We start from the raw sequence: 12,476 nt of genomic DNA, 5'->3' as shown, positions 1-12,476 counted from the left end.
AGGGTAATTTTGGCCGAGTGGCTAAAGCCTTACATGTAATTACTACCATCCTCTTTAAAGGATTAGATATTAAAAAGCCAGAACAATTCGCTGGTGATAAACGGAGCCTTGGCCAAACGGAACTGGTCTTTGATCTATTATTTTAGCAATTGAATCAACTGATATCTGCCAAAGAGCAGGAATGCCCATTTTAGGATTTCGTTCCTTGGAGAGTTTAGCAAACTCACTCTCTCTATATATAGGCTTAGATCCAACCTTAAGAGTAGTTCCATTGACAGAAGAGGGTCTGTTCTCATTAGAACATGGTCTCAATCTAGCCCCTAATTTTTATCATATGAACCAGCACCAATAGCCTGGATATTTGTCCAGGATATGTCGGCTGGTCACGCCCAGGATGAGGGCCTTCTCTGTGGGCGCACCGACCCTCTGGAATGGGTTACCCACGGGGCTCCGGATGGCCCCCGACTTCCGCTCTTTCCGCCGTGACCTGAAGATATGGCTTTTCCAACAAATTTGCTGATCTGATGGGTGATTTTAATTGGGAGATTTTAATTTGATTTTTTTTTTTTTAGTAGTTGCTGTATTGTTTTTATTGTTTTAATCTTCTGTGAGCTGCCCGAGTCCTTTGGGAGAGGGGCGGCATATAAGTATAATAAAATAAAATAAATAAATAAATATAGTAATTTTTTTCCCCATGGAATTTGAAGTTCATTATGCCATTTAAAACTAGAAATCTCTATGCTTGTAAAAAATAGGAATAAAAGTGAAAGAGAAAGAGAGAAAAAAGCAATATTGGAAAACTACATAGTTTTAAATTCCCTCCCATTGTGCCTTCCCATTATACCAACATGCTTATTAAAAATATTTCTGATTACAGTCATTATGTTGCTTATTCCCCCTTTGAAAACAATACTCTAAAAGTCTGAATTTGCCTTGCTGTTTAATGTATAATATCTCTGTCTGTCTGTCTGTCTGTCTGTCTGTCTGTCTGTCTGTCTGTCTGTCTGTCTGTCTACCTACCTACCTACCTACCTACCTACCTACCTATCTATCTATCTATCTATCTATCTATCTATCTATCTATCTATCTATCTATCATCTCACATCCTGGACATAAATTGTTTCAACTCCGATACCTAGACAGCTTTTCCCCTAATAATTCCCTCATTCCGCCTTAGAGGAACCCTACTTTGAAGTGGCGGTTTGATCCCCCTTGTTGCCCCTAAGATAGGTACTAACTGCTTGGAGGCAAGCATGCATCCTAAATAACTTGCGGCAAAACTTAAATCGATGGTAAATTTATCTCCCAAGGAAAAAAAAAAAAAGTAAAATGCAAACGGAGCATCTGAATTGCCTGGAGTGGTTTGGCAAAACGCCAGCTTAACTCACAAATGTTGCTTGGCTCAATTGGATCCAGATGTTTTACATGGCATAAAATATTCACAAACATTTCCCAAGGCAGCCAATTGTTATTGAGCTAAGAAATTAATCAATGGAGCAATGAGAGAGAGAGAGAGAGAGAGAGAGAGATCATTAACACCTTTTGGGGGGAGGGGCAAATACCTACCATTTCTTTGTTTGTTTTAATAAAAGCAGGGCCCATGACTGTTATTTAATTTAGTACAGTCATTTTTTTCTAAAGAGGTGTTTGCAAGGTTGATTTACCTTGGGCTTTGCAGTGTAATACCGCTCACACATACATACACACACACACACACACATACACAGAAAATTCCTTAATTATATTATTAGAAGGATAGGCCTGGATAAAAGTTTTCCACTAAAAATTGCACAAAAACAAATTTAGCCTACAGGTAATTCTCGGCTAACAACCGTTCGTTCAATGACTCTTCGAAGTCACAACGGAACTGAAAAAACTGTGCCGTTTTTCACACTTTAAAACTGTTGCAATATTCCTCTGGTTCAAACGATCAAAATTCGGATTCTTGGCATATTTTATAACAGTTGCATTGTCCTGGAGACATGTGTGATCCAGAGGTGGGTTTCAGCAGGTTCTGACCAGTTCTGGAGAACCGGTAGCGGAAATTTTGAATAGTTCGGAGAACCGGTAGTAAAAATTCTGACTGGCCCCGCCCCCATCTATTCTCTGCTTCCTGAGTCCCAGCTGATCAGGAGGAAATGGGGATTTTGCAGTAACCTTCCCCTGGATTGGAGTGGGAATGGAGATTTACAGTATCCTTCCCCTGGAGTTGGGTGGGAATGGGGATTTTACAGTATCCTTCCCCTGGAGTGGGGAAGGAATGGGGATTTTACAGTATCCTTCCCCTGGAGTGGGGTGGGAATGGAGATTTTACAGTATCCTTTCCCTGCCACGCCCACCAAGCCATGCCACACCCACCAAGCCATACCCACAGAACCGGTAGTAAAAATTTTTGAAACCCACCACTAGTGTGATCCCCTTTTGCGAATTTCTGACAAGCAGAGTCCATGGGGGAGGGGGGGAGTCAGATTCACTCAACAACTGTGTTACTAACTTAACAACTGCAGAGGTTTACTTAACAACTGTGGCAGGAAAGGCCATAAAATGGGGGCAAAACTCCTTTCACAAACGTCTCACTTAGCAACGTAAATTTGGGGCCCCATGTCAAGGAATACCTATACCAGGGGCCGGCTCTGGAGCCGCATGTGGCTCTTTCATCCCTCTGCTGCTACTCCCTGTTGCTCAAAATATGTGTCACAACTGCCGGCACGTGATTTATTGAGCTTTTCGACCCATCTTTTTTTTTTAGAGTTCAAAATGTTTTTGTTGCATGCAGAAATAAAAATTTGTTTTCTCTGTAGCAGTTCATTGATGTCATAAATGCAACACACTATAGTTTTTTTATACATAGCATAAAGGTAAAAAACTATATATGTGCAGTGTTATCTTCGTTTTAGATGTCAAAAGGTTATTGTGGCTCCTGGTGTTTTCTTTTCTGTAGGAAATGGGTCCAAATGGCTCTTTGTGTGTTTAAGGTTGCCGACCCCTGACCTATACCCATATGAAACTCACTAAAATGGAAATGGCTTAATTGTACAGTCATGACCGTCATCTGTGATCAAACCCCATTGCTACCAACACCTTCAATCAATAAAATGTTCTTTTCTGCTGATAGACGGCTCTAGAAAATTCCAGTTAATTTCGATAATTTTCCCCAGACCAATTTTAACATGAGACGCTTTTCAGAATTAATTACCTGGCATCATTTTCTATGTATGGGTTTCCTTTTCTTTATATATATATATATATAAATAAATTCGTAAGAATGAGAACCAGCCCTTCAAAAGCTGCAAACTGTTAGTAGCATGACGTTCTGATTGACTGCTGTTTCTCTCCATCTTTTGAGTGGCATTGGGTATAAACAGCTGCCTGAACATGATAGATTGGGGGGAGAAAAACTGATTTTTTTAAAAAAAAAATAACTGGGACAGTGTTGAAATTTTTAACAACCTGCTAATATTTTACTGCCGTCCCTCCCACTCCCCCTTAAGTTGTTCCTATCGGTCCAGCTCCCATCAAGAGCCCTTTTGTTCGATATTAACTGAAATATCTTTTTGTTTAAATTAAAAAAAAGAGAGAGAATGGCAGGATATTTGGATGGCTATGAAAAGTGGCATTCTCTATATGGCATTCTAGAGTGCGGCTGCAAAATTTATTTCTATTCTTCTGCCAATCTCAGCGCTGCTTGTAAAGACACCCCCACCCCACCCCAAATGAAGGGAGTGCTTGTATCCTAACTACTGAGCAATTACTCCTAATTGACTGGGTTATCTATGTACTCTTTGTTATCTTGGCATTTCCCAGGATGGCACACATGCTACGAAGCGGATCCCAGAATAAACTGTTGTTTTTTTTTTCCCTCTGGGCTGCGCAGAAGGAGCTTGGCATCAGCTCAATAATGCATTAGCGTCTAATGTTAAGTTTTCCAAGTAATGTGACAATCTGCCAGCTAGGTAGTTTTCGTTACAGCTTCTTTCAATGGCTTTCCAGCAATCCCTTTAAAATATAAAACCACGCCATTTTCTGCCACCCGTAAAAAACCGAACACCTGCGCAGAATACCAGCTTCGAATCTTATACAACGTGCCTCACCGATTGGCCCATGAAGCCATGAGATCAAATCTTAATCCGTGCTAGCAAATGCCATGAACAGATCGGATCAGAGACACAGGCTGTCATTCTGAAGGCAAGGTACAAAGTGCTGTCTGTCGAGATCATCAGTCTTCCTCAGTCTGGCGGCTTTTAAATCTCCTTGTCCTTGTTGAGCTCTGGAATCATGAAAATACGTTTTGTAGACTAAAGCATCTAGAAGTGGACAGCTGAGGCTGGATGAAAGCTATAGATGTGGCCAAACTAAAATCAAGTCCAACACCAAGGCCAACACCCAACACCAACATCAACATCGCTGCCAAATTAACTAGACCCAATTTATTTTAATACCTATTTGGAGACTTGGATTCTTTCAGATCATGCTTGGAACAGTTCAGCCTCTAGGTCTAATGTAGGCTTCTACCATCTTAGTCTCTGATGAAAAGAAGGACTAGGAAAGACATGATATCAGTGTTCCAATATTTCAGGGGCTGCCACAAAGAAGAGGGAGTCAACCTATTCTCCAAAGCACCTGAAGGCAGGACAAGAAACAAAGGGTGGAAACTAATCAAGGAGAGAAGCAACCTGGAAATAAGGAGAAATTTCCTGACAGTCAGAACAATTAATCAGTGGAACAACTTGCCTCCAGAAGTTGTGGATGCTCTAACACTGGAGGTTTTTAAGAAGAGATTGGATAACCATTTGTCTGAAGTGGTGTAGGGTTTCCGGCCTAAGGAGGGGGTTGGACTAGAAGATCTACAAAATCTAGTCTAGTCTAGTCTAGTCTAGTCTAGTCTAGTCTAGTCTAGTCTAGTCTAGTCCAGTCCAGTCCAGTCCAGTCCAGTCCAGTCCAGTCCATGCTATGCTATGCTATGCTATGCTCTCTACTCTACTCTACTCTACTCTACTCTACTCTACTCTACTCTACTCTACTCTACTCTTCCAGAGTGCATCTCCTTGTGATTCCAAAAAATGATAGCTTTCACACTTCCGGAGCATAATGGTGACAAAACATCTTCTAGAGGCCTTCAGAGCTTGGCCCGTGGTTCTAGAATTGTATTGCGATAGATGTGACATCACTCTATAAATACAGTAACTTGCCTTTGTCCAGGTTTATGCTATTGGTTAATCAGGTGCATGTCTGACAGGCACAAACAGCTCTTTAGAGCAGAGTTTCTGGCCAATCCCCTGCTGTGTGGTCATTCCAGCAGAAGATGCCAGGAATTCCCTGGGGAGTTTCTGCATGCAAAGCACTCCAGCCTGAGCTACTCAGTTTCCCTGTTGAGGTCAAGGATGCTATCCTTCTCATTCTCCGAGATCCACACAGTCTTTAGGGAGCACACCAAGCTTCTCAAATGAGAATATGTTGGGTGTTCTGAAGGAGAGAATCCTGCTTAATTATAGTTCCATATGTGCAACTATGTTGGCAACTTTTAAACACTGAAAGAGCCATTTGGACCCGTTTCCCACAGAAAAAAAAAACACCGGGAGCCACAAAGGTCCTAACCGGAAGCCCCCCCGTTCAATTTTGGAGCTGACCGGAAGTCCGGTTTCCCCACCATAGAGTCTCCTCCTAGCGCGGCATCTTTTTTCCTCTACCTGTCCTAACTGAAAGCCCTACCAATTGTGGAGCCGATCGGAAAATCCGCCCCTTGCTATAGAGTCTCCTCTTGGTCCGCTGTGCTTCCCCCTCTCCCCTCAACTGGAAGGTCTCTCAAAATTGTGTTGCCGACTGGTGACAGGGAGCTGCAACAGAGGGATGAAAGAGCCACATGCGGCTCCAGAGCTGTGGGTTGCTGATCCCTGCTCTAACAGGTAAATGACTCACTAACCAAGCAACCCCTTTTTAGCCTACTGCAGGAAACAAGCACAGATGGAATGGGGTAGAAGTCCCTCCCCAAAAGTAAGATATTGGTTGGGGGTTCATGAGTGAAGCCCTATCGCTTTTGTGGGTGCAGAAAAAAAGGTAGGGCATGAACCACTATCTCGCTCTCCCCCTGCCCAGATACCAGTGCCAGGAAGGGCACCCTTTGACCCACATGTTGTCCTTTGCAGTTCTTTGAGCCACTTCCAACTCAACAGCTGGAAATGGACAACACTTCCCATAATTTCTGCTTTGCTCCACAAAAACTAGCAGGTGAGAGTACCTGCTTAATCCTGTCTGGGTTTAGAAGCTAACCAAGAATAGGTTGCTTAGTTCTTGGGTGGGGATTACCAGAAAAATCTCAGAGCTGTACGCTGGACTGAGAAGTTGAAGAAACTTCCTAGAAGAAGACAACAGCCCACAATTTCTCTATTGTTCTCGCCCAAAAACCACCTGAATAAGTCCTTCAAGTTAGCAAAAGTTACACAAAGCTGGAAAGAGACTTTACTTTTAGCCCGAACTCCGAATCTAAAATGGTCATAGTACTGCTAAACAAAGAAAAATGTTTAGCGAGAGTGGCGAATATCTGTAGCTCGGCTGTAGGATGAGGGTGGAGGTTTGTTCTTCGAGCTTGTGGGTTGGTTCCCAAGCGTTTCGTTACCAGACTAGGTAACATCTTCAGCGGAGTTTAGGGGAATGTCAGTGTCGATGTTCTGCTTATAAGGGCTTTCTGTGGTCAGTAGGTCTTGTGATGGGGAGGGCATGACAGGTGAGGGTCCCGCCAGGTGAAGGTCTTGTAATGGATCAGGTGAGGGTCCCATCAGGTGAAGATCTTGTGATGGGGAAGGTCCCATCAGGTGAGGGTCCCATCAGGTGAGGGTCTTGTAATGGATCAGGTGTGGGTCCCATCAGGCAGGGGTCTTGTGATGGATCTGTTGATGGGGACGTCACGTCAGGTGAGGATCATTGGGAGGCGAAGTGCTGGTTGGGCGGTGGGTGCATGGGTTATGGGTCAGTGCCATCACTGAGAAGAGACATGTCCCCAACTTGCCTCCTTCCTGTCTTTTGGCCCCACCCATCCAGCTGGCTTCCCAAATGCTGGCCAGCTTAGCATTCTGTGTAGTGTGTGAACTCTAGTTTGTTGAAACAAGCCCAGAACCACAGCTGGTGTGAAGATATATGCGTACTGTGTGTTTTATTTCCATGCAATATACAACCTAGCAGCAGTTATTATTGTTGCTGTCTTCTTGGTATGAAATATTCATTTGGGTGGCTTCTTGCAAGCCAGCAATGGATGCCACATTATGTAAGAATCTCTCCCAGGAAGGCCTGGGTTGCATCCTGCAGATGATGGTGTAACAAGGCAAGTAGGAGCCAAGGACACTCTCCATCCCTCCCCAACACCCCCCACCCCCAAGTGCAGCCACAAAATGTTGGTTGGCTCTCTGACAAAAGTCTGTTGGCAGTTCTCTTTGGTCCTTTTAGAGTAAACAAAGCTTTCGAGCGGCCTTCTATTATTTTACACGTGCCAAATGCTTGTGGTTGAGTAATATCAAATCCTTCCAATTGTACAGGCTGGTCTGAAAGATTAATCACACATCTCGACAAGGCCAGGAAGCCTGTCACCAAATGTCCCGAATGCTGGCTCCATCTGCTATTCCTCCAGCAGCAAAACTTCAAAACACGGGGTGCTCTTTTTGTCTTCGTTGGGGGTTTGGATGGGACCGCTGTTCTAATAAAGGAGGGGAGGGGGCATTAGAGAGAGGAGGATCCGGGAGTTCATAGTCCTGCTGTTCAATCATTTTCGTGCTCTGATTCGAGCAAAGCGTGGCTGCCTCACCTCCGCGAGAGCCACGTTCTGCCCCGGTTTGGGTTATACGTACAAGAAACGAAATCACTGGATGTTGGAATGGCACCAAAATTATTTGGGAGGCAGAAAGTAGACAGGATAAGGAAAGAGACAGATGATACCTAGAAGATAGAGATATAGGCAGGGGTGAAATCCAGCGGGTTCTGACAGGTTCTAGAGAACCAGTAGCTGGAATTATTTTGAGTAGTTTGGAGAACCAGCAAATAGTACCTCTGGCTGGCCCCAGAGTGGGGAGGGAATGGAGATTTTGCAGTATCCTTCCCCCAGGAGTGGGGAGAGAATGGCGAGTTTGATGTATCCTTCCCCTGCGATGCCCACCAAGCCACATCATGCCCAACAAGCCACGAACACAGAACCGGTAGTAAAAAAAATTGGATTTCACCACTGGATATAGGGTAGATATAGAAGGAAGGAAGGAAGGAAGGAAGGAAGGAAGGAAGGAAAAAGAAAGAGAAAAGAAAGAAAGAGATAATCAGATTGATAGATGATAAATGGAAAATAGAGGTAGAAGATAGATAGATGATAGATAAAAGAACATTTTTGGGCCCCGTGTCTCTGACTCTTGCATCAGGAATTTTTGGAAATGGTTAAGTCTGGGGTCTGGAGTGGGAAGTACATGGGAGGCAAATTTCTATGTTTCTCACCCATAACATTGCCACCCCCAACCTCTAAATCAGGGGTCTCCAAACTTGGCAACTTTAAGATTGTGGACTTGAACTCCCAGAATTCCCTAGCCAACCATCTGGGAGTTGAAGTCCACAGTCTTAAGGTTGCCATGTAAGGAGATCCCCGCTCTAAATCCCACCACTGATTTTTTCAATGCCAAGGTGCCTGAATTCTCTTCGTGGAATGTGTGTTTGTTTGCAGGATTTCTTGAGGTTTCATATTTTTTTAAGCCTCAAATAATCAGTTACATTCCTGCCAAATTTGCAATAATTTTGAGCTATATGAGGCCGTTTGCTAGTTGTTACTCCCTAGTCCAGGCCAGCTTCTTCAACACATACGATATTTTCAAGGTTTTACCTCCATCTGGTGGCAATAGTTTATATATGCTTTTTGCCTCGCTAAGCTCAGCCGCAGGAGTTTCCAAAAGAAAGTTTTGTTGTCGGGAGGCTCACGCAACCTGCTGATCTATTTATTTAACTTTAGCTTTATTTAACTCAAGGGTTTCCAATCTAGGCAAATCTAACACCTGTGGACTTCAACTCCCAGAATTCCTCAGCCAACCTTGCTGGCTGGGGAATTCTGGAAGTTGAAGTCCACAGGTCTTAAAAGTTGCCAATGTTAGACACCTCTGGTGTAACAGAAGATCCAAGATATTCACAGAGCAATTACTTATCTTAAATCAACCGTGTTTTCCCCCAAAATAAGACCCTGTCTTATATTTTTTCGAACCCTGAAATAACCGCAGCTCAAGGAGGTTACCTAATTAGGATAATGAATCATCTGCAAGAAAAGCAAGGTCAGAGAGCACCAAGGACCCCTCATACCTGGGGGGGGGGGGCGCAGCCTGGTGGCGCAGTGGACTAAGTGCTGTTAAAGTAGCACTTAAGTTGCCAGCTGCCTGTAATTACTGCAAGTTCAAATCTCACCAGGCTCAAGGTTGACTCAGCCTTCCATCCTTCCGAGGTAGGTAAAATGAGGACCCGGATTGTGGGGGCAATAAGCTGACTTTGTATAAAAAAGAACACCATTTAGGGGGGCCCAAAAACCCTACTAAGCAGGTATATACAAAAGTATGAAGGCTATTGCTTAACACATTGTAAGCCGCCCTGAGTCTCTGGAAAAGGGCGGCATATAAATCGAACCAATAAATAAATAAATAAAATAATATTCTATTCTATTCTACCCTACCCTACCCTATGCTAGCCTCTACCTCTACCCTCTACCCTATGCTAATCCCAAATATCTGTATCATTAAAGGGAGAGGTTCACAACAGAACTTCGCTTGTATTAATATGACTGGACCAAGTTCAATTAGCCAAATGGTCATGTAGACAAATTACGAGTATGCTTCCTTGTGTTCGTCCCTCGGTCACTCAGCTGAAATGGTTTCATAAGACCCTTCCATGTTGATTGGTTCAACTTTGCTTTGACTATGAGCAAGGGAAGTCAGACACCCCTGCCTCTTTCCTGCCACCCCCCCCCCCCAATTTTAAGGTGTGTATATGTGTGCAGATCAAACAGAAAACTTTTTGTTCTGAACTTCACAGCTTAATCTAGGAAACAAAGATTGCTAGCTCCGGCCATCTCTGTTCTGAAAAAAAAAAAAAAACCCTAATGTTATCTTGTTCCCACGTAGAGAAAAAAAATGCTGCACATTTGTTTATCTTTCACAGGAGATTTGGAAAACGTACTTGGCAATTGCTGAAATTGCCTTCTAGCATTGTGGCAACCAAAATTATCTTGCCTATATAGCAGGACGGTTCAACGTTGCTAACTCTGAAGTCCCCAGGTCTTAAAGCTAGCAGGATTGGACATCCCTGGCCTATATAGCCTTTTCAAAGTAAAGAAAACTAGCAGATATGTTGGCCTTTTTGTTTTGTCTTGTGCTCCTTTCAGTGGGGAGACAGAATAAAAAAAAATAATAATGATAAAAATCAGGCCCTTATTCACATCCTGTATGTGATTCCCAGAGGGACGCAGTGGCTCAGTGGCTAAGACGCTGAGCTTGTCGATCAAAAGGTCGGCAGTTCAGTGGTTCGAATCCTTAGTGCCGCGTAACGGGGTGAGCTCCCATTACTTGTGCAAAAGCACACACTCAGGATGACTTAACACAAATTAAAGGTAAAGGTTCCCCTCACACATATGTGCTAGTTGTTTCCGACACTAGGGGGCGATGCTCATCTCCGTCTAAAAGCCAAAGAACAAAGCGCTGTCTGAAGACGTCTCCGTGGTCATGTGGCTGGCATGACTCAATGCCAAAGGCGCACGGAATGCTGTTCCCTTCCCACCAAAGGTGGTCCCTATTTTTCTACTTGCATTTTTTAACGTGCTTTCGAACTGCTAGGTTGGCAGAAACTGGGACAAGTCACGGGAGCTCACCCCTGTTACGTGGCAGTAGGGATTCGAACCACTGAACTGCCGACCTTTTGATCGACAAGCTCAGCATCTTAGCCACTGAGCCATCGCGTCCCTATACAAATTACACAAATATAAACACAAATTACCACTTTGTAAATTTAAAGCACCAATGGACCGTGATCAAGTTTTCATAAATAACGAAGTCAGCCCAACCCTGCTGTGAATAGACTCTGCTGGCAATTCACCCCTTAATGACTTTTATTTCATGGATCATTAAAGATTGGCTCCTGTATTCCCACCGTTAGCTGGGGTTCTTAATTAACAAAGTCAATAGCTGTTGCATAGTCCAAAAATCTCATACTGTATAGAGACACTTTCTTTACGTGAGCACATTGTGAAATGAGCTTCTTTGCAAAAAATATAATTTTAGTGAAGGATGAGTAAACAAAACAGCTGGTAGACACATCTGCACTATAAACAGACTGGTGAATACCTCTTATCATTTTTTTTAAGCAAAGAGGATTTCTTGGGAAACTGGAAGACCTGTTGAGTCTTGCACTAAAACGGCAGAAACAGGCAAGAAAAGAAAAAAATTGTGCAGTCCTAATTTCTTAGTTCTCCAGATTTTTGGATATCGATGCTCCCAGGTTTAACTGCAGGCATCTATACGAATTTGATTTTTTTTTGCATACGAATTACCATCTCTGACATGCTATGAAGACGTAAGTTCCCAGCTTACCAAAAGATGGTTTCATTTACAAGGAAACTCCTGTAAAAATCATAGGTATCCTTCAAGAAGAGCGCATTGTAAAATTTTGTATTATGTGCAACTCTGCACCTTATATTTTTTTACTCTCTTTCTTGTTGAAGTCCACCGATATCCATTTCCAGGTTGCGTAAAAAATAAGCTTTGATTTCAGAACTCTCGATATCATATAATGAATGATAAGTGGCACATTACAATCAAGTGAGATCATTATGGCCACACACGCACAGACAAGGATTATTTTACAGGGCTTCCAAAAGGGACAATTTTTCTGCAAACCCTATGTTTGTTTCAGGTGAGTCACAGAACACCACGTTTTTATTACCCTATTAAAAAAAAACTGGGAATGAAATGTCTGCTGTTGTTTTGTTTCTAAAATCAAGGAAAAGCACAGAACATAATAAGAGCTAGTGTACGGAATCAGATCAAAGTTTCCCTTGGTACACCTGCTATTTGAACCTAGCAGTTTGCTAACAAAGTCATCTCAAATGGTAATCTGTTAGGAGACAAGATGCACCAGATCTCCTGAACCAGTTCTTCAGAGGTTCGACTACATGGGTTTAGGCCATTTCGCCATGGCCAACTCGCCACGGAACAATTCGCCATTCACCGCAGGACAAAAGTTACATAATACCAAAGAAACGATGGGACAGAATCATTAAAGAAAGCAGCAGGAGGGACAAAATGAAATGGTGGATGACAAAAATTAAAATGTATTTTTTTAAAAATATATATTTTCAATCATTATATAAAATTGTTGAATTGTCCCGTGGCATGATGTCCCATTCCATTCTTACTGAGCACAACTCAAAGTTGCTCGCATTCATTTGGCAGTTTAATAAGGAGTTACTCAGCAACTGGAA

Source organism: Pantherophis guttatus, chromosome 11, assembly GCF_059756535.1.
Source record: "Pantherophis guttatus breed Tessera chromosome 11, ASM5975653v1, whole genome shotgun sequence".
NCBI classification, from domain to species: domain Eukaryota; kingdom Metazoa; phylum Chordata; class Lepidosauria; order Squamata; family Colubridae; genus Pantherophis; species Pantherophis guttatus.
This window is presented reverse-complemented; position numbering follows the sequence as displayed.